Source organism: Cyanistes caeruleus, unplaced genomic scaffold, assembly GCF_971803275.1.
Source record: "Cyanistes caeruleus unplaced genomic scaffold, bCyaCae1.hap1.1 HAP1_SCAFFOLD_154, whole genome shotgun sequence".
Classification (NCBI taxonomy): domain Eukaryota; kingdom Metazoa; phylum Chordata; class Aves; order Passeriformes; family Paridae; genus Cyanistes; species Cyanistes caeruleus.
In genome coordinates, this window is record NW_028255947.1 from 211,685 (window position 1) to 237,349 (window position 25,665).

At 50.2% G+C, this 25,665-nt stretch overlaps 2 long non-coding RNA genes across 2 annotated transcripts; both read right to left on the bottom strand.

Moving 5' to 3' along the window:
- Positions 1–1,799: 1,799 nt before the first annotated feature.
- On the bottom strand, positions 1,800–14,053 carry LOC147645856 (uncharacterized). The gene is made up of 7 exons (XR_015282101.1): positions 13,643–14,053; positions 13,300–13,533; positions 10,494–13,007; positions 10,149–10,382; positions 7,322–9,856; positions 6,977–7,210; positions 1,800–3,535 (listed from the first exon to the last, which is right to left on the bottom strand). It is a non-coding gene; the product is annotated as an uncharacterized LOC147645856 (long non-coding RNA).
- A 1,850-nt stretch (positions 14,054–15,903) lies between these two features.
- LOC147645857 (uncharacterized) lies at positions 15,904–25,609 on the bottom strand. The gene is made up of 6 exons (XR_015282104.1): positions 23,801–25,609; positions 19,945–20,649; positions 19,600–19,833; positions 16,794–19,307; positions 16,449–16,682; positions 15,904–16,156 (listed from the first exon to the last, which is right to left on the bottom strand). It is a non-coding gene; the product is annotated as an uncharacterized LOC147645857 (long non-coding RNA).
- Between the last annotated feature and the right edge of the window lie 56 nt (positions 25,610–25,665).

Genomic DNA, 25,665 nt, shown 5'->3' on the forward strand with positions numbered 1-25,665 from the left:
GTGTGGCAGAGCGGTTTTGATACTCTTTTTAGAGTCCTGCAAGCATTGTTCCCGAAACAACCCACAGCTTTGCAAATGTGCCCGAAGAAAATGCAAAGAGAACTGGGGTGTGAAAATCAAAGACTGTTTATCTGTAGAAGAAAAGGAACAAGAATGAACTACACCACATATTTACACTGTAAGAATATTGGTAACAACAACAACAACAACAACAACAACAACAACAAACTATAGAACCTATTTACCTGAGAACAGATCTAACAAAACTCTATGAAACGTATTTACAGACAACTTAAACAAACTCTAAAACCTCTATCCTGAACACAACAACTGTAAAACGTATGTACAGCAGGGTGGCATCTGTGTCTGTGATGTCCCTAAGTCCTGGAAGGAAAAACAAGTAGCACGGTCAGTGCAGTCAGGCACGGAAGGGTGTTCCATGTGCTGCCGGGCTGGGACACTGGCCCAGTGGGACTCTGCTGCCAGAAGGGAGCCTGGCTGGGGGCTGTGGCCCAGGCACTGGAACAGGGCTTGTGTGGCCCACAGCAAGCCCAGGCCAGGCCAGGGATGGCCAGCAGAATCCAGTGCATGGGCTAGCGTGTCCCTGAGCAGGGAGTGCCCAGCCCGGCCCCAGGCTGGCAGCAGGGGACCCACTCTGCCTGTGGGGAGCACCTGCCTGTTCTGCTGCTGGCATCGGTCTTCATCCCAAGACCATGTCTTCCTCCTTGTCTTTTAGATCAATATCCATCTCTTCAATATAATCTTACGTTTCCACCTCCATCTCTTCCTCTGTCTCGTACATATCCACATCCATCTCTTGCTCTCCAGTATCCTCTCCGTCCACTTCCATGGCTTCTTCTCTATCAGTCTGTGTATCGACGTCCGTCTCCTCCTCTCCGTCTGTGCCAGCCTGCAGAGGTAGCAAAATTTCAGCGTGGGGTCCCTTTCCCACCCTGTCCCACAGAGCTCCAGCCCAGCCAGGCAGCTGCAGGGTGTCCGCCTCCATGGAATAGTACCATACCTCTTTTGGAACAAATGCACACATCCTGCAGGGATGGAGAGCAAAATCCAAGCGATGGGGAGCTTTGGGGACTGCTGGGGGAATCAGGGAGCAGGTGGCAACAAGGTGACAGGGGTAGGCTTGGAGCAGGGTGAATGAAGAGCGTGCTGGCACAAAGAGCCAAGGGTTGTGTTGTGGCCGTTGCTGGATGCTGGAAGTTCTAGCTGGAGCGTGCACTGTGACATCACCGCCAGGAGTTCAGGCCCAGGCTGAAGAGGACAACGGAGACCGTAGAATGAATGACGGAATCCCTGGGTGCTTGGGCTTGGAAGGGACCCTAAAGACCATCTTGTTCCAAGCGGAGCAATCTTCGCCCAGAATAGGTTGCTCAGAGCCCCGCTCCCAGCTGGCCTTGGATGTTGCCAAGGATGGAGCATCCCCAGCCTCTGTGCACAGCCTGGGCCAGTGCCCCAGCAGCCGGAGTGGAAAAGAGCAGCTTCATTAGATCCAACTTCAAGCTCACTCCTGCAGTTGAAAGGCTTCTCCTCTCTGTGCCCATCTTTCCTAGAGCTGCAGGGAGGCCTCGCCAGCCCCCTTCTCTTTCCAGGCTGAGCATCCCCAGCCCCACACGGACAGCAGTCCGATGCGTGGCAGTCAAGGCTAAAGGCTAGCAAATGGCTACATCAGGAAGTGAGAGATGGAAGATTTTGGAGATGGAAGCTTTACCTGTAAATGTAGAAAAGAAAGAAAAGTGGAGGGGGAAATGGTGGGACTCTGGCTCTGTTCTAACTGGCGAAGATTTTCTTCTCTTCTTTTCTGTCGTGCTAACCCAAGTTTTGTTGTTTGAAAGGAGGTTTAGCAAAATATCCATCGTCTTCTCCACTGCTGAAACACTGAACAACATCTGGGCAGGCTGAGGATGCAGAGCAAAACCTGCAAATATCTACTGCTGATCGTGATCCTGGGGAATGCAGCTAAAGCCAGCCAAAAGCAATTTCTGGAAAGTCAAGCCTGCTTTACGTTTTCTGGAGTTTGGTTGTGCCAACTTCACCAGTCATTTCTAAAAAAGGAAAAGAAACTCCAAGCAAAACAGAGAAAAACACAAAGAAACCAACCCAAAGAAACCAATCAAACAAACAGATAAAACACCCCCAATCAAACCAAAGGCAATGAGAAGTTAGGACTAGTTGTAAGGATATCACAGCAGGCGAATGGCTGCTTCCTACTTGGATCACCATCCAAAGCCACCTAGAACAACTTCTCCAAAACATATCCAACAGCAGAAATGGAAAAAGTGATCCATGGCAGCTCTGCATTGTGGTGAAGGATGAGCATGCAGTGGTCCAGATGCAGCATTGCCCACCCTCCAGGCTGCTGTTTGCTCTGCTGAAAGACTCTTGCAGGACTGTGGCCCCTCTCCATGCAATGGAAATCATTGCCACAGCTCTCAGTTGAGGCACTGGCATTTCCAGAGCCAGATTCAGGCACAATCCTACTGCCTGCTGAGCATCTGGGAAAGGTGCTGAGCATCTTCAGGCCTAGAAGCACAAAAGAGCTCAGGCTCTCCCCGAACTGGGTTTTCAGGGCAGCTTTCCATATCTCTGCAAGATTTCTTCAGCCCTCAACACGTCTGACTTTATTATGTCCAACGATGCATTTGGGCTTCTTCCGTCCTCTTGTGTGCCCGTGAGTAACCTTCCACGTGGATGAAGGAGATTGTGTACAGGACAATTGATTGCGGCATTGCCATTTGGCTTCACTGTCACTCAGTTGAACACGGTCCTTATCTAAGAAGGACTTCCAAGAAATGGGTAGGAGTTTTGGCTGTGAGAGGAGCAGAAAGCACATTTTCTACAGCAAATTGCTAGCTGATGCACTTTCCTCCCTGCCAAAATAGTGATTGCCATTCATCTTCCTGGGAAGAATGTAAAGACCCATTCAGAGATGCCAGGTTCAGCTGGCCTGTGGCTTTGTGTACCTCATTTCACATGTCCAGTTTCAAGGGCCACTAAAAGAGGCTCATGTTTGCCTTGCTACCCACAAGTGCTGTAGGTATTTCCAGGAGAAGAGGGAAAACATCGCTGTCCTGTGGTGTGGTAGAAATGCCACCACAACTGTGATTGTGTGAGCAAAGCCAGCCAGCGCTTTTTGGGGCAGCAGCAGCAGCTGAGAGTGTGGCAGAGCGGTTTTGATACTCTTTTTAGAGTCCTGCAAGCATTGTTCCCGAAACAACCCACAGCTTTGCAAATGTGCCCGAAGAAAATGCAAAGAGAACTGGGGTGTGAAAATCAAAGACTGTTTATCTGTAGAAGAAAAGGAACAAGAATGAACTACACCACATATTTACACTGTAAGAATATTGGTAACAACAACAACAAACTATAGAACCTATTTACCTGAGAACAGATCTAACAAAACTCTATGAAACGTATTTACAGACAACTTAAACAAACTCTAAAACCTCTATCCTGAACACAACAACTGTAAAACGTATGTACAGCAGGGTGGCATCTGTGTCTGTGATGTCCCTAAGTCCTGGAAGGAAAAACAAGTAGCACGGTCAGTGCAGTCAGGCACGGAAGGGTGTTCCATGTGCTGCCGGGCTGGGACACTGGCCCAGTGGGACTCTGCTGCCAGAAGGGAGCCTGGCTGGGGGCTGTGGCCCAGGCACTGGAACAGGGCTTGTGTGGCCCACAGCAAGCCCAGGCCAGGCCAGGGATGGCCAGCAGAATCCAGTGCATGGGCTAGCGTGTCCCTGAGCAGGGAGTGCCCAGCCCGGCCCCAGGCTGGCAGCAGGGGACCCACTCTGCCTGTGGGGAGCACCTGCCTGTTCTGCTGCTGGCATCGGTCTTCATCCCAAGACCATGTCTTCCTCCTTGTCTTTTAGATCAATATCCATCTCTTCAATATAATCTTACATTTCCACCTCCATCTCTTCCTCTGTCTCGTACATATCCACATCCATCTCTTCCTCTCCAGTATCCTCTCCGTCCACTTCCATGGCTTCTTCTCTATCAGTCTGTGTATCGACGTCCGTCTCCTCCTCTCCGTCTGTGCCAGCCTGCAGAGGTAGCAAAATTTCAGTGGGGTCCCTTTCCCACCCTGTCCCACAGAGCTCCAGCCCAGCCAGGCAGCTGCAGGGTGTCCGCCTCCATGGAATAGTACCATACCTCTTTTGGAACAAATGCACACATCCTGCAGGGATGGAGAGCAAAATCCAAGCGATGGGGAGCTTTGGGGACTGCTGGGGGAATCAGGGAGCAGGTGGCAACAAGGTGACAGGGGTAGGCTTGGAGCAGGGTGAATGAAGAGCGTGCTGGCACAAAGAGCCAAGGGTTGTGTTGTGGCCGTTGCTGGATGCTGGAAGTTCTAGCTGGAGCGTGCACTGTGACATCACCGCCAGGAGTTCAGGCCCAGGCTGAAGAGGACAACGGAGACCGTAGAATGAATGATGGAATCCCTGGGTGCTTGGGCTTGGAAGGGACCCTAAAGACCATCTTGTTCCAAGCGGAGCAATCTTCGCCCAGAATAGGTTGCTCAGAGCCCCGCTCCCAGCTGGCCTTGGATGTAGCCAAGGATGGAGCATCCCCAGCCTCTGTGCACAGCCTGGGCCAGTGGCCCAGCAGCCGGAGTGGAAAAGAGCAGCTTCATTAGATCCAACTTCAAGCTCACTCCTGCAGTTGAAAGGCTTCTCCTCTCTGTGCCCATCTTTCCTAGAGCTGCAGGGAGGCCTCGCCAGCCCCCTTCTCTTTCCAGGCTGAGCATCCCCAGCCCCACACGGACAGCAGTCCGATGCGTGGCAGTCAAGGCTAAAGGCTAGCAAATGGCTACATCAGGAAGTGAGAGATGGAAGCTTTTGCAGATGGAAGCTTTACCTCTAAATGTAGAAAAGAAAGAAAAGTGGAGGGGGAAATGGTGGGACTCTGGCTCTGTTCTAACTGGCGAAGATTTTCTTCTCTTCTTTTCTGTCGTGCTAACCCAAGTTTTGTTGTTTGAAAGGAGGTTTAGCAAAATATCCATCGTCTTCTCCACTGCTGAAACACTGAACAACATCTGGGCAGGCTGAGGATGCAGAGCAAAACCTGCAAATATCTACTGCTGATCGTGATCCTGGGGAATGCAGCTAAAGCCAGCCAAAAGCAATTTCTGGAAAGTCAAGCCTGCTTTACGTTTTCTGGAGTTTGCTTGTGCCAACTTCACCAGTCATTTCTAAAAAAGGAAAAGAAACTCCAAGCAAAAGAGAGAAAAACACAAAGAAACCAACCCAAAGAAACCAATCAAACAAACAGATAAAACACCCCCAATCAAACCAAAGGCAATGAGAAGTTAGGACTAGTTGTAAGGATATCACAGCAGGCGAATGGCTGCTTCCTACTTGGATCACCATCCAAAGCCACCTAGAACAACTTCTCCAAAACATATCCAACAGGAGAAATGGAAAAAGTGATCCATGGCAGCTCTGCATTGTGGTGAAGGATGAGCATGCAGTGGTCCAGATGCAGCATTGCCCACCCTCCAGGCTGCTGTTTGCTCTGCTGAAAGACTCTTGCAGGACTGTGGCCCCTCTCCATGCAATGGAAATCATTGCCACAGCTCTCAGTTGAGGCACTGGCATTTCCAGAGCCAGATTCAGGCACAATCCTACTGCCTGCTGAGCATCTGGGAAAGGTGCTGAGCATCTTCAGGCCTAGAAGCACAAAAGAGCTCAGGCTCTCCCCGAACTGGGTTTTCAGGGCAGCTTTCCATATCTCTGCAAGATTTCTTCAGCCCTCAACACGTCTGACTTTATTATGTCCAACGATGCATTTGGGCTTCTTCCGTCCTCTTGTGTGCCCGTGAGTAACCTTCCACGTGGATGAAGGAGATTGTGTACAGGACAATTGATTGCGGCATTGCCATTTGGCTTCACTGTCACTCAGTTGAACACGGTCCTTATCTAAGAAGGACTTCCAAGAAATGGGTAGGAGTTTTGGCTGTGAGAGGAGCAGAAAGCACATTTTCTACAGCAAATTGCTAGCTGATGCACTTTCCTCCCTGCCAAAATAGTGATTGCCATTCATCTTCCTGGGAAGAATGTAAAGACCCATTCAGAGATGCCAGGTTCAGCTGGCCTGTGGCTTTGTGTACCTCATTTCACATGTCCAGTTTCAAGGGCCACTAAAAGAGGCTCATGTTTGCCTTGCTACCCACAAGTGCTGTAGGTATTTCCAGGAGAAGAGGGAAAACATCGCTGTCCTGTGGTGTGGTAGAAATGCCACCACAACTGTGATTGTGTGAGCAAAGCCAGCCAGCGCTTTTTGGGGCAGCAGCAGCAGCTGAGAGTGTGGCAGAGCGGTTTTGATACTCTTTTTAGAGTCCTGCAAGCATTGTTCCCGAAACAACCCACAGCTTTGCAAATGTGCCCGAAGAAAATGCAAAGAGAACTGGGGTGTGAAAATCAAAGACTGTTTATCTGTAGAAGAAAAGGAACAAGAATGAACTACACCACATATTTACACTGTAAGAATATTGGTAACAACAACAACAAACTATAGAACCTATTTACCTGAGAACAGATTTAACAAAACTCTATGAAACGTATTTACAGACAACTTAAACAAACTCTAAAACCTCTATCCTGAACACAACAACTGTAAAACGTATGTACAGCAGGGTGGCATCTGTGTCTGTGATGTCCCTAAGTCCTGGAAGGAAAAACAAGTAGCACGGTCAGTGCAGTCAGGCACGGAAGGGTGTTCCATGTGCTGCCGGGCTGGGACACTGGCCCAGTGGGACTCTGCTGCCAGAAGGGAGCCTGGCTGGGGGCTGTGGCCCAGGCACTGGAACAGGGCTTGTGTGGCCCACAGCAAGCCCAGGCCAGGCCAGGGATGGCCAGCAGAATCCAGTGCATGGGCTAGCGTGTCCCTGAGCAGGGAGTGCCCAGCCCGGCCCCAGGCTGGCAGCAGGGGACCCACTCTGCCTGTGGGGAGCACCTGCCTGTTCTGCTGCTGGCATCGGTCTTCATCCCAAGACCATGTCTTCCTCCTTGTCTTTTAGATCAATATCCATCTCTTCAATATAATCTTTCGTTTCCACCTCCATCTCTTCCTCTGTCTCGTACATATCCACATCCATCTCTTGCTCTCCAGTATCCTCTCCGTCCACTTCCATGGCTTCTTCTCTATCAGTCTGTGTATCGACGTCCGTCTCCTCCTCTCCGTCTGTGCCAGCCTGCAGAGGTAGCAAAATTTCAGCGTGGGGTCCCTTTCCCACCCTGTCCCACAGAGCTCCAGCCCAGCCAGGCAGCTGCAGGGTGTCCGCCTCCATGGAATAGTACCATACCTCTTTTGGAACAAATGCACACATCCTGCAGGGATGGAGAGCAAAATCCAAGCGATGGGGAGCTTTGGGGACTGCTGGGGGAATCAGGGAGCAGGTGGCAACAAGGTGACAGGGGTAGGCTTGGAGCAGGGTGAATGAAGAGCGTGCTGGCACAAAGAGCCAAGGGTTGTGTTGTGGCCGTTGCTGGATGCTGGAAGTTCTAGCTGGAGCGTGCACTGTGACATCACCGCCAGGAGTTCAGGCCCAGGCTGAAGAGGACAACGGAGACCGTAGAATGAATGACGGAATCCCTGGGTGCTTGGGCTTGGAAGGGACCCTAAAGACCATCTTGTTCCAAGCGGAGCAATCTTCGCCCAGAATAGGTTGCTCAGAGCCCCGCTCCCAGCTGGCCTTGGATGTTGCCAAGGATGGAGCATCCCCAGCCTCTGTGCACAGCCTGGGCCAGTGCCCCAGCAGCCGGAGTGGAAAAGAGCAGCTTCATTAGATCCAACTTCAAGCTCACTCCTGCAGTTGAAAGGCTTCTCCTCTCTGTGCCCATCTTTCCTAGAGCTGCAGGGAGGCCTCGCCAGCCCCCTTCTCTTTCCAGGCTGAGCATCCCCAGCCCCACACGGACAGCAGTCCGATGCGTGGCAGTCAAGGCTAAAGGGTAGCAAATGGCTACATCAGGAAGTGAGAGATGGAAGATTTTGGAGATGGAAGCTTTACCTGTAAATGTAGAAAAGAAAGAAAAGTGGAGGGGGAAATGGTAGGACTCTGGCTCTGTTCTAACTGGCGAAGATTTTCTTCTCTTCTTTTCTGTCGTGCTAACCCAAGTTTTGTTGTTTGAAAGGAGGTTTAGCAAAATATCCATCGTCTTCTCCACTGCTGAAACACTGAACAACATCTGGGCAGGCTGAGGATGCAGAGCAAAACCTGCAAATATCTACTGCTGATCGTGATCCTGGGGAATGCAGCTAAAGCCAGCCAAAAGCAATTTCTGGAAAGTCAAGCCTGCTTTACGTTTTCTGGAGTTTGCTTGTGCCAACTTCACCAGTCATTTCTAAAAAAGGAAAAGAAACTCCAAGCAAAACAGAGAAAAACACAAAGAAACCAACCCAAAGAAACCAATCAAACAAACAGGTAAAACACCCCCAATCAAACCAAAGGCAATGAGAAGTTAGGACTAGTTGTAAGGATATCACAGCAGGCGAATGGCTGCTTCCTACTTGGATCACCATCCAAAGCCACCTAGAACAACTTCTCCAAAACATATCCAACAGGAGAAATGGAAAAAGTGATCCATGGCAGCTCTGCATTGTGGTGAAGGATGAGCATGCAGTGGTCCAGATGCAGCATTGCCCACCCTCCAGGCTGCTGTTTGCTCTGCTGAAAGACTCTTGCAGGACTGTGGCCCCTCTCCATGCAATGGAAATCATTGCCACAGCTCTCAGTTGAGGCACTGGCATTTCCAGAGCCAGATTCAGGCACAATCCTACTGCCTGCTGAGCATCTGGGAAAGGTGCTGAGCATCTTCAGGCCTAGAAGCACAAAAGAGCTCAGGCTCTCCCCGAACTGGGTTTTCAGGGCAGCTTTCCATATCTCTGCAAGATTTCTTCAGCCCTCAACACGTCTGACTTTATTATGTCCAACGATGCATTTGGGCTTCTTCCGTCCTCTTGTGTGCCCGTGAGTAACCTTCCACGTGGATGAAGGAGATTGTGTACAGGACAATTGATTGCGGCATTGCCATTTGGCTTCACTGTCACTCAGTTGAACACGGTCCTTATCTAAGAAGGACTTCCAAGAAATGGGTAGGAGTTTTGGCTGTGAGAGGAGCAGAAAGCACATTTTCTACAGCAAATTGCTAGCTGATGCACTTTCCTCCCTGCCAAAATAGTGATTGCCATTCATCTTCCTGGGAAGAATGTAAAGACCCATTCAGAGATGCCAGGTTCAGCTGGCCTGTGGCTTTGTGTACCTCATTTCACATGTCCAGTTTCAAGGGCCACTAAAAGAGGCTCATGTTTGCCTTGCTACCCACAAGTGCTGTAGGTATTTCCAGGAGAAGAGGGAAAACATCGCTGTCCTGTGGTGTGGTAGAAATGCCACCACAACTGTGATTCTGTGAGCAAAGACAGCCAGTGCTTTTTGGGGCAGCAGCAGCAGCTGAGAGTGTGGCAGAGCGGTTTTGATACTCTTTTTAGAGTCCTGCAAGCATTGTTCCCGAAACAACCCACAGCTTTGCAAATGTGCCCGAAGAAAATGCAAAGAGAACTGGGGTGTGAAAATCAAAGACTGTTTATCTGTAGAAGAAAAGGAACAAGAATGAACTACACCACATATTTACACTGTAAGAATATTGGTAACAACAACAACAACAACAACAACAACAACAACAAACTATAGAACCTATTTACCTGAGAACAGATCTAACAAAACTCTATGAAACGTATTTACAGACAACTTAAACAAACTCTAAAACCTCTATCCTGAACACAACAACTGTAAAACGTATGTACAGCAGGGTGGCATCTGTGTCTGTGATGTCCCTAAGTCCTGGAAGGAAAAACAAGTAGCACGGTCAGTGCAGTCAGGCACGGAAGGGTGTTCCATGTGCTGCCGGGCTGGGACACTGGCCCAGTGGGACTCTGCTGCCAGAAGGGAGCCTGGCTGGGGGCTGTGGCCCAGGCACTGGAACAGGGCTTGTGTGGCCCACAGCAAGCCCAGGCCAGGCCAGGGATGGCCAGCAGAATCCAGTGCATGGGCTAGCGTGTCCCTGAGCAGGGAGTGCCCAGCCCGGCCCCAGGCTGGCAGCAGGGGACCCACTCTGCCTGTGGGGAGCACCTGCCTGTTCTGCTGCTGGCATCGGTCTTCATCCCAAGACCATGTCTTCCTCCTTGTCTTTTAGATCAATATCCATCTCTTCAATATAATCTTACGTTTCCACCTCCATCTCTTCCTCTGTCTCGTACATATCCACATCCATCTCTTGCTCTCCAGTATCCTCTCCGTCCACTTCCATGGCTTCTTCTCTATCAGTCTGTGTATCGACGTCCGTCTCCTCCTCTCCGTCTGTGCCAGCCTGCAGAGGTAGCAAAATTTCAGCGTGGGGTCCCTTTCCCACCCTGTCCCACAGAGCTCCAGCCCAGCCAGGCAGCTGCAGGGTGTCCGCCTCCATGGAATAGTACCATACCTCTTTTGGAACAAATGCACACATCCTGCAGGGATGGAGAGCAAAATCCAAGCGATGGGGAGCTTTGGGGACTGCTGGGGGAATCAGGGAGCAGGTGGCAACAAGGTGACAGGGGTAGGCTTGGAGCAGGGTGAATGAAGAGCGTGCTGGCACAAAGAGCCAAGGGTTGTGTTGTGGCCGTTGCTGGATGCTGGAAGTTCTAGCTGGAGCGTGCACTGTGACATCACCGCCAGGAGTTCAGGCCCAGGCTGAAGAGGACAACGGAGACCGTAGAATGAATGACGGAATCCCTGGGTGCTTGGGCTTGGAAGGGACCCTAAAGACCATCTTGTTCCAAGCGGAGCAATCTTCGCCCAGAATAGGTTGCTCAGAGCCCCGCTCCCAGCTGGCCTTGGATGTTGCCAAGGATGGAGCATCCCCAGCCTCTGTGCACAGCCTGGGCCAGTGCCCCAGCAGCCGGAGTGGAAAAGAGCAGCTTCATTAGATCCAACTTCAAGCTCACTCCTGCAGTTGAAAGGCTTCTCCTCTCTGTGCCCATCTTTCCTAGAGCTGCAGGGAGGCCTCGCCAGCCCCCTTCTCTTTCCAGGCTGAGCATCCCCAGCCCCACACGGACAGCAGTCCGATGCGTGGCAGTCAAGGCTAAAGGGTAGCAAATGGCTACATCAGGAAGTGAGAGATGGAAGATTTTGGAGATGGAAGCTTTACCTGTAAATGTAGAAAAGAAAGAAAAGTGGAGGGGGAAATGGTGGGACTCTGGCTCTGTTCTAACTGGCGAAGATTTTCTTCTCTTCTTTTCTGTCGTGCTAACCCAAGTTTTGTTGTTTGAAAGGAGGTTTAGCAAAATATCCATCGTCTTCTCCACTGCTGAAACACTGAACAACATCTGGGCAGGCTGAGGATGCAGAGCAAAACCTGCAAATATCTACTGCTGATCGTGATCCTGGGGAATGCAGCTAAAGCCAGCCAAAAGCAATTTCTGGAAAGTCAAGCCTGCTTTACGTTTTCTGGAGTTTGGTTGTGCCAACTTCACCAGTCATTTCTAAAAAAGGAAAAGAAACTCCAAGCAAAACAGAGAAAAACACAAAGAAACCAACCCAAAGAAACCAATCAAACAAACAGATAAAACACCCCCAATCAAACCAAAGGCAATGAGAAGTTAGGACTAGTTGTAAGGATATCACAGCAGGCGAATGGCTGCTTCCTACTTGGATCACCATCCAAAGCCACCTAGAACAACTTCTCCAAAACATATCCAACAGCAGAAATGGAAAAAGTGATCCATGGCAGCTCTGCATTGTGGTGAAGGATGAGCATGCAGTGGTCCAGATGCAGCATTGCCCACCCTCCAGGCTGCTGTTTGCTCTGCTGAAAGACTCTTGCAGGACTGTGGCCCCTCTCCATGCAATGGAAATCATTGCCACAGCTCTCAGTTGAGGCACTGGCATTTCCAGAGCCAGATTCAGGCACAATCCTACTGCCTGCTGAGCATCTGGGAAAGGTGCTGAGCATCTTCAGGCCTAGAAGCACAAAAGAGCTCAGGCTCTCCCCGAACTGGGTTTTCAGGGCAGCTTTCCATATCTCTGCAAGATTTCTTCAGCCCTCAACACGTCTGACTTTATTATGTCCAACGATGCATTTGGGCTTCTTCCGTCCTCTTGTGTGCCCGTGAGTAACCTTCCACGTGGATGAAGGAGATTGTGTACAGGACAATTGATTGCGGCATTGCCATTTGGCTTCACTGTCACTCAGTTGAACACGGTCCTTATCTAAGAAGGACTTCCAAGAAATGGGTAGGAGTTTTGGCTGTGAGAGGAGCAGAAAGCACATTTTCTACAGCAAATTGCTAGCTGATGCACTTTCCTCCCTGCCAAAATAGTGATTGCCATTCATCTTCCTGGGAAGAATGTAAAGACCCATTCAGAGATGCCAGGTTCAGCTGGCCTGTGGCTTTGTGTACCTCATTTCACATGTCCAGTTTCAAGGGCCACTAAAAGAGGCTCATGTTTGCCTTGCTACCCACAAGTGCTGTAGGTATTTCCAGGAGAAGAGGGAAAACATCGCTGTCCTGTGGTGTGGTAGAAATGCCACCACAACTGTGATTGTGTGAGCAAAGCCAGCCAGCGCTTTTTGGGGCAGCAGCAGCAGCTGAGAGTGTGGCAGAGCGGTTTTGATACTCTTTTTAGAGTCCTGCAAGCATTGTTCCCGAAACAACCCACAGCTTTGCAAATGTGCCCGAAGAAAATGCAAAGAGAACTGGGGTGTGAAAATCAAAGACTGTTTATCTGTAGAAGAAAAGGAACAAGAATGAACTACACCACATATTTACACTGTAAGAATATTGGTAACAACAACAACAAACTATAGAACCTATTTACCTGAGAACAGATCTAACAAAACTCTATGAAACGTATTTACAGACAACTTAAACAAACTCTAAAACCTCTATCCTGAACACAACAACTGTAAAACGTATGTACAGCAGGGTGGCATCTGTGTCTGTGATGTCCCTAAGTCCTGGAAGGAAAAACAAGTAGCACGGTCAGTGCAGTCAGGCACGGAAGGGTGTTCCATGTGCTGCCGGGCTGGGACACTGGCCCAGTGGGACTCTGCTGCCAGAAGGGAGCCTGGCTGGGGGCTGTGGCCCAGGCACTGGAACAGGGCTTGTGTGGCCCACAGCAAGCCCAGGCCAGGCCAGGGATGGCCAGCAGAATCCAGTGCATGGGCTAGCGTGTCCCTGAGCAGGGAGTGCCCAGCCCGGCCCCAGGCTGGCAGCAGGGGACCCACTCTGCCTGTGGGGAGCACCTGCCTGTTCTGCTGCTGGCATCGGTCTTCATCCCAAGACCATGTCTTCCTCCTTGTCTTTTAGATCAATATCCATCTCTTCAATATAATCTTACATTTCCACCTCCATCTCTTCCTCTGTCTCGTACATATCCACATCCATCTCTTCCTCTCCAGTATCCTCTCCGTCCACTTCCATGGCTTCTTCTCTATCAGTCTGTGTATCGACGTCCGTCTCCTCCTCTCCGTCTGTGCCAGCCTGCAGAGGTAGCAAAATTTCAGTGGGGTCCCTTTCCCACCCTGTCCCACAGAGCTCCAGCCCAGCCAGGCAGCTGCAGGGTGTCCGCCTCCATGGAATAGTACCATACCTCTTTTGGAACAAATGCACACATCCTGCAGGGATGGAGAGCAAAATCCAAGCGATGGGGAGCTTTGGGGACTGCTGGGGGAATCAGGGAGCAGGTGGCAACAAGGTGACAGGGGTAGGCTTGGAGCAGGGTGAATGAAGAGCGTGCTGGCACAAAGAGCCAAGGGTTGTGTTGTGGCCGTTGCTGGATGCTGGAAGTTCTAGCTGGAGCGTGCACTGTGACATCACCGCCAGGAGTTCAGGCCCAGGCTGAAGAGGACAACGGAGACCGTAGAATGAATGATGGAATCCCTGGGTGCTTGGGCTTGGAAGGGACCCTAAAGACCATCTTGTTCCAAGCGGAGCAATCTTCGCCCAGAATAGGTTGCTCAGAGCCCCGCTCCCAGCTGGCCTTGGATGTAGCCAAGGATGGAGCATCCCCAGCCTCTGTGCACAGCCTGGGCCAGTGCCCCAGCAGCCGGAGTGGAAAAGAGCAGCTTCATTAGATCCAACTTCAAGCTCACTCCTGCAGTTGAAAGGCTTCTCCTCTCTGTGCCCATCTTTCCTAGAGCTGCAGGGAGGCCTCGCCAGCCCCCTTCTCTTTCCAGGCTGAGCATCCCCAGCCCCACACGGACAGCAGTCCGATGCGTGGCAGTCAAGGCTAAAGGCTAGCAAATGGCTACATCAGGAAGTGAGAGATGGAAGCTTTTGCAGATGGAAGCTTTACCTCTAAATGTAGAAAAGAAAGAAAAGTGGAGGGGGAAATGGTGGGACTCTGGCTCTGTTCTAACTGGCGAAGATTTTCTTCTCTTCTTTTCTGTCGTGCTAACCCAAGTTTTGTTGTTTGAAAGGAGGTTTAGCAAAATATCCATCGTCTTCTCCACTGCTGAAACACTGAACAACATCTGGGCAGGCTGAGGATGCAGAGCAAAACCTGCAAATATCTACTGCTGATCGTGATCCTGGGGAATGCAGCTAAAGCCAGCCAAAAGCAATTTCTGGAAAGTCAAGCCTGCTTTACGTTTTCTGGAGTTTGCTTGTGCCAACTTCACCAGTCATTTCTAAAAAAGGAAAAGAAACTCCAAGCAAAAGAGAGAAAAACACAAAGAAACCAACCCAAAGAAACCAATCAAACAAACAGATAAAACACCCCCAATCAAACCAAAGGCAATGAGAAGTTAGGACTAGTTGTAAGGATATCACAGCAGGCGAATGGCTGCTTCCTACTTGGATCACCATCCAAAGCCACCTAGAACAACTTCTCCAAAACATATCCAACAGGAGAAATGGAAAAAGTGATCCATGGCAGCTCTGCATTGTGGTGAAGGATGAGCATGCAGTGGTCCAGATGCAGCATTGCCCACCCTCCAGGCTGCTGTTTGCTCTGCTGAAAGACTCTTGCAGGACTGTGGCCCCTCTCCATGCAATGGAAATCATTGCCACAGCTCTCAGTTGAGGCACTGGCATTTCCAGAGCCAGATTCAGGCACAATCCTACTGCCTGCTGAGCATCTGGGAAAGGTGCTGAGCATCTTCAGGCCTAGAAGCACAAAAGAGCTCAGGCTCTCCCCGAACTGGGTTTTCAGGGCAGCTTTCCATATCTCTGCAAGATTTCTTCAGCCCTCAACACGTCTGACTTTATTATGTCCAACGATGCATTTGGGCTTCTTCCGTCCTCTTGTGTGCCCGTGAGTAACCTTCCACGTGGATGAAGGAGATTGTGTACAGGACAATTGATTGCGGCATTGCCATTTGGCTTCACTGTCACTCAGTTGAACACGGTCCTTATCTAAGAAGGACTTCCAAGAAATGGGTAGGAGTTTTGGCTGTGAGAGGAGCAGAAAGCACATTTTCTACAGCAAATTGCTAGCTGATGCACTTTCCTCCCTGCCAAAATAGTGATTGCCATTCATCTTCCTGGGAAGAATGTAAAGACCCATTCAGAGATGCCAGGTTCAGCTGGCCTGTGGCTTTGTGTACCTCATTTCACATGTCCAGTTTCAAGGGCCACTAAAAGAGGCTCATGTTTGCCTTGCTACCCACAAGTGCTGTAGGTATTTCCAGGAGAAGAGGGAAAACATCGCTGTCCTGTGGTGTGGTAGAAATGCCACCACAACTGTGATTGTGTGAGCAAAGCCAGCCAGCGCTTTTTGGGGCAGCAGCAGCAGCTGAGAGTGTGGCAGAGCGGTTTTGATACTCTTTTTAGAGTCCTGCAAGCATTGTTCCCGAAACAACCCACAGCTTTGCAAATGTGCCCGAAGAAAATGCAAAGAGAACTGGGGTGTGAAAATCAAAGACTGTTTATCTGTAGAAGAAAAGGAACAAGAATGAACTACACCACATATTTACACTGTAAGAATATTGGTAACAACAACAACAAACTATAGAACCTATTTACCTGAGAACAGATCTAACAAAACTCTATGAAACGTATTTACAGACAACTTAAACAAACTCTAAAACCTCTATCCTGAACACAACAACTGTAAAACGTATGTACAGCAGGGTGGCATCTGTGTCTGTGATGTCCCTAAGTCCTGGAAGGAAAAACAAGTAGCACGGTCAGTGCAGTCAGGCACGGAAGGGTGTTCCATGTGCTGCCGGGCTGGGACACTGGCCCAGTGGGACTCTGCTGCCAGAAGGGAGCCTGGCTGGGGGCTGTGGCCCAGGCACTGGAACAGGGCTTGTGTGGCCCACAGCAAGCCCAGGCCAGGCCAGGGATGGCCAGCAGAATCCAGTGCATGGGCTAGCGTGTCCCTGAGCAGGGAGTGCCCAGCCCGGCCCCAGGCTGGCAGCAGGGGACCCACTCTGCCTGTGGGGAGCACCTGCCTGTTCTGCTGCTGGCATCGGTCTTCATCCCAAGACCATGTCTTCCTCCTTGTCTTTTAGATCAATATCCATCTCTTCAATATAATCTTTCGTTTCCACCTCCATCTCTTCCTCTGTCTCGTACATATCCACATCCATCTCTTGCTCTCCAGTATCCTCTCCGTCCACTTCCATGGCTTCTTCTCTATCAGTCTGTGTATCGACGTCCGTCTCCTCCTCTCCGTCTGTGCCAGCCTGCAGAGGTAGCAAAATTTCAGCGTGGGGTCCCTTTCCCACCCTGTCCCACAGAGCTCCAGCCCAGCCAGGCAGCTGCAGGGTGTCCGCCTCCATGGAATAGTACCATACCTCTTTTGGAACAAATGCACACATCCTGCAGGGATGGAGAGCAAAATCCAAGCGATGGGGAGCTTTGGGGACTGCTGGGGGAATCAGGGAGCAGGTGGCAACAAGGTGACAGGGGTAGGCTTGGAGCAGGGTGAATGAAGAGCGTGCTGGCACAAAGAGCCAAGGGTTGTGTTGTGGCCGTTGCTGGATGCTGGAAGTTCTAGCTGGAGCGTGCACTGTGACATCACCGCCAGGAGTTCAGGCCCAGGCTGAAGAGGACAACGGAGACCGTAGAATGAATGACGGAATCCCTGGGTGCTTGGGCTTGGAAGGGACCCTAAAGACCATCTTGTTCCAAGCGGAGCAATCTTCGCCCAGAATAGGTTGCTCAGAGCCCCGCTCCCAGCTGGCCTTGGATGTTGCCAAGGATGGAGCATCCCCAGCCTCTGTGCACAGCCTGGGCCAGTGCCCCAGCAGCCGGAGTGGAAAAGAGCAGCTTCATTAGATCCAACTTCAAGCTCACTCCTGCAGTTGAAAGGCTTCTCCTCTCTGTGCCCATCTTTCCTAGAGCTGCAGGGAGGCCTCGCCAGCCCCCTTCTCTTTCCAGGCTGAGCATCCCCAGCCCCACACGGACAGCAGTCCGATGCGTGGCAGTCAAGGCTAAAGGGTAGCAAATGGCTACATCAGGAAGTGAGAGATGGAAGATTTTGGAGATGGAAGCTTTACCTCTAAATGTAGAAAAGAAAGAGAAGTGGAGGGGGAAATGGTGGGACTCTGGCTCTGTTCTAACTGGCGAAGATTTTCTTCTCTTCTTTTCTGTCGTGCTAACCCAAGTTTTGTTGTTTGAAAGGAGGTTTAGCAAAATATCCATCGTCTTCTCCACTGCTGAAACACTGAACAACATCTGGGCAGGCTGAGGATGCAGAGCAAAACCTGCAAATATCTACTGCTGATCGTGATCCTGGGGAATGCAGCTAAAGCCAGCCAAAAGCAATTTCTGGAAAGTCAAGCCTGCTTTACGTTTTCTGGAGTTTGGTTGTGCCAACTTCACCAGTCATTTCTAAAAAAGGAAAAGAAACTCCAAGCAAAACAGAGAAAAACACAAAGAAACCAACCCAAAGAAACCAATCAAACAAACAGATAAAACACCCCCAATCAAACCAAAGGCAATGAGAAGTTAGGACTAGTTGTAAGGATATCACAGCAGGCGAATGGCTGCTTCCTACTTGGATCACCATCCAAAGCCACCTAGAACAACTTCTCCAAAACATATCCAACAGGAGAAATGGAAAAAGTGATCCATGGCAGCTCTGCATTGTGGTGAAGGATGAGCATGCAGTGGTCCAGATGCAGCATTGCCCACCCTCCAGGCTGCTGTTTGCTCTGCTGAAAGACTCTTGCAGGACTGTGGCCCCTCTCCATGCAATGGAAATCATTGCCACAGCTCTCAGTTGAGGCACTGGCATTTCCAGAGCCAGATTCAGGCACAATCCTACTGCCTGCTGAGCATCTGGGAAAGGTGCTGAGCATCTTCAGGCCTAGAAGCACAAAAGAGCTCAGGCTCTCCCCGAACTGGGTTTTCAGGGCAGCTTTCCATATCTCTGCAAGATTTCTTCAGCCCTCAACACGTCTGACTTTATTATGTCCAACGATGCATTTGGGCTTCTTCCGTCCTCTTGTGTGCCCATGAGTAACCTTCCACGTGGATGAAGGAGATTGTGTACAGGACAATTGATTGCGGCATTGCCATTTGGCTTCACTGTCACTCAGTTGAACACGGTCCTTATCTAAGAAGGACTTCCAAGAAATGGGTAGGAGTTTTGGCTGTGAGAGGAGCAGAAAGCACATTTTCTACAGCAAATTGCTAGCTGATGCACTTTCCTCCCTGCCAAAATAGTGATTGCCATTCATCTTCCTGGGAAGAATGTAAAGACCCATTCAGAGATGCCAGGTTCAGCTGGCCTGTGGCTTTGTGTACCTCATTTCACATGTCCAGTTTCAAGGGCCACTAAAAGAGGCTCATGTTTGCCTTGCTACCCACAAGTGCTGTAGGTATTTCCAGGAGAAGAGGGAAAACATCGCTGTCCTGTGGTGTGGTAGAAATGCCACCACAACTGTGATTGTGTGAGCAAAGCCAGCCAGCGCTTTTTGGGGCAGCAGCAGCAGCTGAGAGTGTGGCAGAGCGGTTTTGATACTCTTTTTAGAGTCCTGCAAGCATTGTTCCCGAAACAACCCACAGCTTTGCAAATGTGCCCGAAGAAAATGCAAAGAGAACTGGGGTGTGAAAATCAAAGACTGTTTATCTGTAGAAGAAAAGGAACAAGAATGAACTACACCACATATTTACACTGTAAGAATATTGGTAACAACAACAACAAACTATAGAACCTATTTACCTGAGAACAGATCTAACAAAACTCTATGAAACGTATTTACAGACAACTTAAACAAACTCTAAAACCTCTATCCTGAACACAACAACTGTAAAACGTATGTACAGCAGGGTGGCATCTGTGTCTGTGATGTCCCTAAGTCCTGGAAGGAAAAACAAGTAGCACGGTCAGTGCAGTCAGGCACGGAAGGGTGTTCCATGTGCTGCCGGGCTGGGACACTGGCCCAGTGGGACTCTGCTGCCAGAAGGGAGCCTGGCTGGGGGCTGTGGCCCAGGCACTGGAACAGGGCTTGTGTGGCCCACAGCAAGCCCAGGCCAGGCCAGGGATGGCCAGCAGAATCCAGTGCATGGGCTAGCGTGTCCCTGAGCAGGGAGTGCCCAGCCCGGCCCCAGGCTGGCAGCAGGGGACCCACTCTGCCTGTGGGGAGCACCTGCCTGTTCTGCTGCTGGCATCGGTCTTCATCCCAAGACCATGTCTTCCTCCTTGTCTTTTAGATCAATATCCATCTCTTCAATATAATCTTACGTTTCCACCTCCATCTCTTCCTCTGTCTCGTACATATCCACATCCATCTCTTCCTCTCCAGTATCCTCTCCGTCCACTTCCATGGCTTCTTCTCTATCAGTCTGTGTATCGACGTCCGTCTCCTCCTCTCCGTCTGTGCCAGCCTGCAGAGGTAGCAAAATTTCAGCGTGGGGTCCCTTTCCCACCCTGTCCCACAGAGCTCCAGCCCAGCCAGGCAGCTGCAGGGTGTCCGCCTCCATGGAATAGTACCATACCTCTTTTGGAACAAATGCACACATCCTGCAGGGATGGAGAGCAAAATCCAAGCGATGGGGAGCTTTGGGGACTGCTGGGGGAATCAGGGAGCAGGTGGCAACAAGGTGACAGGGGTAGGCTTGGAGCAGGGTGAATGAAGAGCGTGCTGGCACAAAGAGCCAAGGGTTGTGTTGTGGCCGTTGCTGGATGCTGGAAGTTCTAGCTGGAGCGTGCACTGTGACATCACCGCCAGGAGTTCAGGCCCAGGCTGAAGAGGACAACGGAGACCGTAGAATGAATGACGGAATCCCTGGGTGCTTGGGCTTGGAAGGGACCCTAAAGACCATCTTGTTCCAAGCGGAGCAATCTTCGCCCAGAATAGGTTGCTCAGAGCCCCGCTCCCAGCTGGCCTTGGATGTTGCCAAGGATGGAGCATCCCCAGCCTCTGTGCACAGCCTGGGCCAGTGCCCCAGCAGCCGGAGTGGAAAAGAGCAGCTTCATTAGATCCAACTTCAAGCTCACTCCTGCAGTTGAAAGGCTTCTCCTCTCTGTGCCCATCTTTCCTAGAGCTGCAGGGAGGCCTCGCCAGCCCCCTTCTCTTTCCAGGCTGAGCATCCCCAGCCCCACACGGACAGCAGTCCGATGCGTGGCAGTCAAGGCTAAAGGGTAGCAAATGGCTACATCAGGAAGTGAGAGATGGAAGATTTTGGAGATGGAAGCTTTACCTCTAAATGTAGAAAAGAAAGAGAAGTGGAGGGGGAAATGGTGGGACTCTGGCTCTGTTCTAACTGGCGAAGATTTTCTTCTCTTCTTTTCTGTCGTGCTAACCCAAGTTTTGTTGTTTGAAAGGAGGTTTAGCAAAATATCCATCGTCTTCTCCACTGCTGAAACACTGAACAACATCTGGGCAGGCTGAGGATGCAGAGCAAAACCTGCAAATATCTACTGCTGATCGTGATCCTGGGGAATGCAGCTAAAGCCAGCCAAAAGCAATTTCTGGAAAGTCAAGCCTGCTTTACGTTTTCTGGAGTTTGGTTGTGCCAACTTCACCAGTCATTTCTAAAAAAGGAAAAGAAACTCCAAGCAAAACAGAGAAAAACACAAAGAAACCAACCCAAAGAAACCAATCAAACAAACAGATAAAACACCCCCAATCAAACCAAAGGCAATGAGAAGTTAGGACTAGTTGTAAGGATATCACAGCAGGCGAATGGCTGCTTCCTACTTGGATCACCATCCAAAGCCACCTAGAACAACTTCTCCAAAACATATCCAACAGGAGAAATGGAAAAAGTGATCCATGGCAGCTCTGCATTGTGGTGAAGGATGAGCATGCAGTGGTCCAGATGCAGCATTGCCCACCCTCCAGGCTGCTGTTTGCTCTGCTGAAAGACTCTTGCAGGACTGTGGCCCCTCTCCATGCAATGGAAATCATTGCCACAGCTCTCAGTTGAGGCACTGGCATTTCCAGAGCCAGATTCAGGCACAATCCTACTGCCTGCTGAGCATCTGGGAAAGGTGCTGAGCATCTTCAGGCCTAGAAGCACAAAAGAGCTCAGGCTCTCCCCGAACTGGGTTTTCAGGGCAGCTTTCCATATCTCTGCAAGATTTCTTCAGCCCTCAACACGTCTGACTTTATTATGTCCAACGATGCATTTGGGCTTCTTCCGTCCTCTTGTGTGCCCGTGAGTAACCTTCCACGTGGATGAAGGAGATTGTGTACAGGACAATTGATTGCGGCATTGCCATTTGGCTTCACTGTCACTCAGTTGAACACGGTCCTTATCTAAGAAGGACTTCCAAGAAATGGGTAGGAGTTTTGGCTGTGAGAGGAGCAGAAAGCACATTTTCTACAGCAAATTGCTAGCTGATGCACTTTCCTCCCTGCCAAAATAGTGATTGCCATTCATCTTCCTGGGAAGAATGTAAAGACCCATTCAGAGATGCCAGGTTCAGCTGGCCTGTGGCTTTGTGTACCTCATTTCACATGTCCAGTTTCAAGGGCCACTAAAAGAGGCTCATGTTTGCCTTGCTACCCACAAGTGCTGTAGGTATTTCCAGGAGAAGAGGGAAAACATCGCTGTCCTGTGGTGTGGTAGAAATGCCACCACAACTGTGATTGTGTGAGCAAAGCCAGCCAGTGCTTTTTGGGGCAGCAGCAGCAGCTGAGAGTGTGGCAGAGCGGTTTTGATACTCTTTTTAGAGTCCTGCAAGCATTGTTCCCGAAACAACCCACAGCTTTGCAAATGTGCCCGAAGAAAATGCAAAGAGAACTGGGGTGTGAAAATCAAAGACTGTTTATCTGTAGAAGAAAAGGAACAAGAATGAACTACACCACATATTTACACTGTAAGAATATTGGTAACAACAACAACAAACTATAGAACCTATTTACCTGAGAACAGATCTAACAAAACTCTATGAAACGTATTTACAGACAACTTAAACAAACTCTAAAACCTCTATCCTGAACACAACAACTGTAAAACGTATGTACAGCAGGGTGGCATCTGTGTCTGTGATGTCCCTAAGTCCTGGAAGGAAAAACAAGTAGCACGGTCAGTGCAGTCAGGCACGGAAGGGTGTTCCATGTGCTGCCGGGCTGGGACACTGGCCCAGTGGGACTCTGCTGCCAGAAGGGAGCCTGGCTGGGGGCTGTGGCCCAGGCACTGGAACAGGGCTTGTGTGGCCCACAGCAAGCCCAGGCCAGGCCAGGGATGGCCAGCAGAATCCAGTGCATGGGCTAGCGTGTCCCTGAGCAGGGAGTGCCCAGCCCGGCCCCAGGCTGGCAGCAGGGGACCCACTCTGCCTGTGGGGAGCACCTGCCTGTTCTGCTGCTGGCATCGGTCTTCATCCCAAGACCATGTCTTCCTCCTTGTCTTTTAGATCAATATCCATCTCTTCAATATAATCTTACGTTTCCACCTCCATCTCTTCCTCTGTCTCGTACATATCCACATCCATCTCTTGCTCTCCAGTATCCTCTCCGTCCACTTCCATGGCTTCTTCTCTATCAGTCTGTGTATCGACGTCCGTCTCCTCCTCTCCGTCTGTGCCAGCCTGCAGAGGTAGCAAAATTTCAGCGTGGGGTCCCTTTCCCACCCTGTCCCACAGAGCTCCAGCCCAGCCAGGCAGCTGCAGGGTGTCCGCCTCCATGGAATAGTACCATACCTCTTTTGGAACAAATGCACACATCCTGCAGGGATGGAGAGCAAAATCCAAGCGATGGGGAGCTTTGGGGACTGCTGGGGGAATCAGGGAGCAGGTGGCAACAAGGTGACAGGGGTAGGCTTGGAGCAGGGTGAATGAAGAGCGTGCTGGCACAAAGAGCCAAGGGTTGTGTTGTGGCCGTTGCTGGATGCTGGAAGTTCTAGCTGGAGCGTGCACTGTGACATCACCGCCAGGAGTTCAGGCCCAGGCTGAAGAGGACAACGGAGACCGTAGAATGAATGACGGAATCCCTGGGTGCTTGGGCTTGGAAGGGACCCTAAAGACCATCTTGTTCCAAGCGGAGCAATCTTCGCCCAGAATAGGTTGCTCAGAGCCCCGCTCCCAGCTGGCCTTGGATGTTGCCAAGGATGGAGCATCCCCAGCCTCTGTGCACAGCCTGGGCCAGTGGCCCAGCAGCCGGAGTGGAAAAGAGCAGCTTCATTAGATCCAACTTCAAGCTCACTCCTGCAGTTGAAAGGCTTCTCCTCTCTGTGCCCATCTTTCCTAGAGCTGCAGGGAGGCCTCGCCAGCCCCCTTCTCTTTCCAGGCTGAGCATCCCCAGCCCCACACGGACAGCAGTCCGATGCGTGGCAGTCAAGGCTAAAGGCTAGCAAATGGCTACATCAGGAAGTGAGAGATGGAAGCTTTTGCAGATGGAAGCTTTACCTCTAAATGTAGAAAAGAAAGAAAAGTGGAGGGGGAAATGGTGGGACTCTGGCTCTGTTCTAACTGGCGAAGATTTTCTTCTCTTCTTTTCTGTCGTGCTAACCCAAGTTTTGTTGTTTGAAAGGAGGTTTAGCAAAATATCCATCGTCTTCTCCACTGCTGAAACACTGAACAACATCTGGGCAGGCTGAGGATGCAGAGCAAAACCTGCAAATATCTACTGCTGATCGTGATCCTGGGGAATGCAGCTAAAGCCAGCCAAAAGCAATTTCTGGAAAGTCAAGCCTGCTTTACGTTTTCTGGAGTTTGCTTGTGCCAACTTCACCAGTCATTTCTAAAAAAGGAAAAGAAACTCCAAGCAAAAGAGAGAAAAACACAAAGAAACCAACCCAAAGAAACCAATCAAACAAACAGATAAAACACCCCCAATCAAACCAAAGGCAATGAGAAGTTAGGACTAGTTGTAAGGATATCACAGCAGGCGAATGGCTGCTTCCTACTTGGATCACCATCCAAAGCCACCTAGAACAACTTCTCCAAAACATATCCAACAGCAGAAATGGAAAAAGTGATCCATGGCAGCTCTGCATTGTGGTGAAGGATGAGCATGCAGTGGTCCAGATGCAGCATTGCCCACCCTCCAGGCTGCTGTTTGCTCTGCTGAAAGACTCTTGCAGGACTGTGGCCCCTCTCCATGCAATGGAAATCATTGCCACAGCTCTCAGTTGAGGCACTGGCATTTCCAGAGCCAGATTCAGGCACAATCCTACTGCCTGCTGAGCATCTGGGAAAGGTGCTGAGCATCTTCAGGCCTAGAAGCACAAAAGAGCTCAGGCTCTCCCCGAACTGGGTTTTCAGGGCAGCTTTCCATATCTCTGCAAGATTTCTTCAGCCCTCAACACGTCTGACTTTATTATGTCCAACGATGCATTTGGGCTTCTTCCGTCCTCTTGTGTGCCCGTGAGTAACCTTCCACGTGGATGAAGGAGATTGTGTACAGGACAATTGATTGCGGCATTGCCATTTGGCTTCACTGTCACTCAGTTGAACACGGTCCTTATCTAAGAAGGACTTCCAAGAAATGGGTAGGAGTTTTGGCTGTGAGAGGAGCAGAAAGCACATTTTCTACAGCAAATTGCTAGCTGATGCACTTTCCTCCCTGCCAAAATAGTGATTGCCATTCATCTTCCTGGGAAGAATGTAAAGACCCATTCAGAGATGCCAGGTTCAGCTGGCCTGTGGCTTTGTGTACCTCATTTCACATGTCCAGTTTCAAGGGCCACTAAAAGAGGCTCATGTTTGCCTTGCTACCCACAAGTGCTGTAGGTATTTCCAGGAGAAGAGGGAAAACATCGCTGTCCTGTGGTGTGGTAGAAATGCCACCACAACTGTGATTGTGTGAGCAAAGCCAGCCAGCGCTTTTTGGGGCAGCAGCAGCAGCTGAGAGTGTGGCAGAGCGGTTTTGATACTCTTTTTAGAGTCCTGCAAGCATTGTTCCCGAAACAACCCACAGCTTTGCAAATGTGCCCGAAGAAAATGCAAAGAGAACTGGGGTGTGAAAATCAAAGACTGTTTATCTGTAGAAGAAAAGGAACAAGAATGAACTACACCACATATTTACACTGTAAGAATATTGGTAACAACAACAACAAACTATAGAACCTATTTACCTGAGAACAGATCTAACAAAACTCTATGAAACGTATTTACAGACAACTTAAACAAACTCTAAAACCTCTATCCTGAACACAACAACTGTAAAACGTATGTACAGCAGGGTGGCATCTGTGTCTGTGATGTCCCTAAGTCCTGGAAGGAAAAACAAGTAGCACGGTCAGTGCAGTCAGGCACGGAAGGGTGTTCCA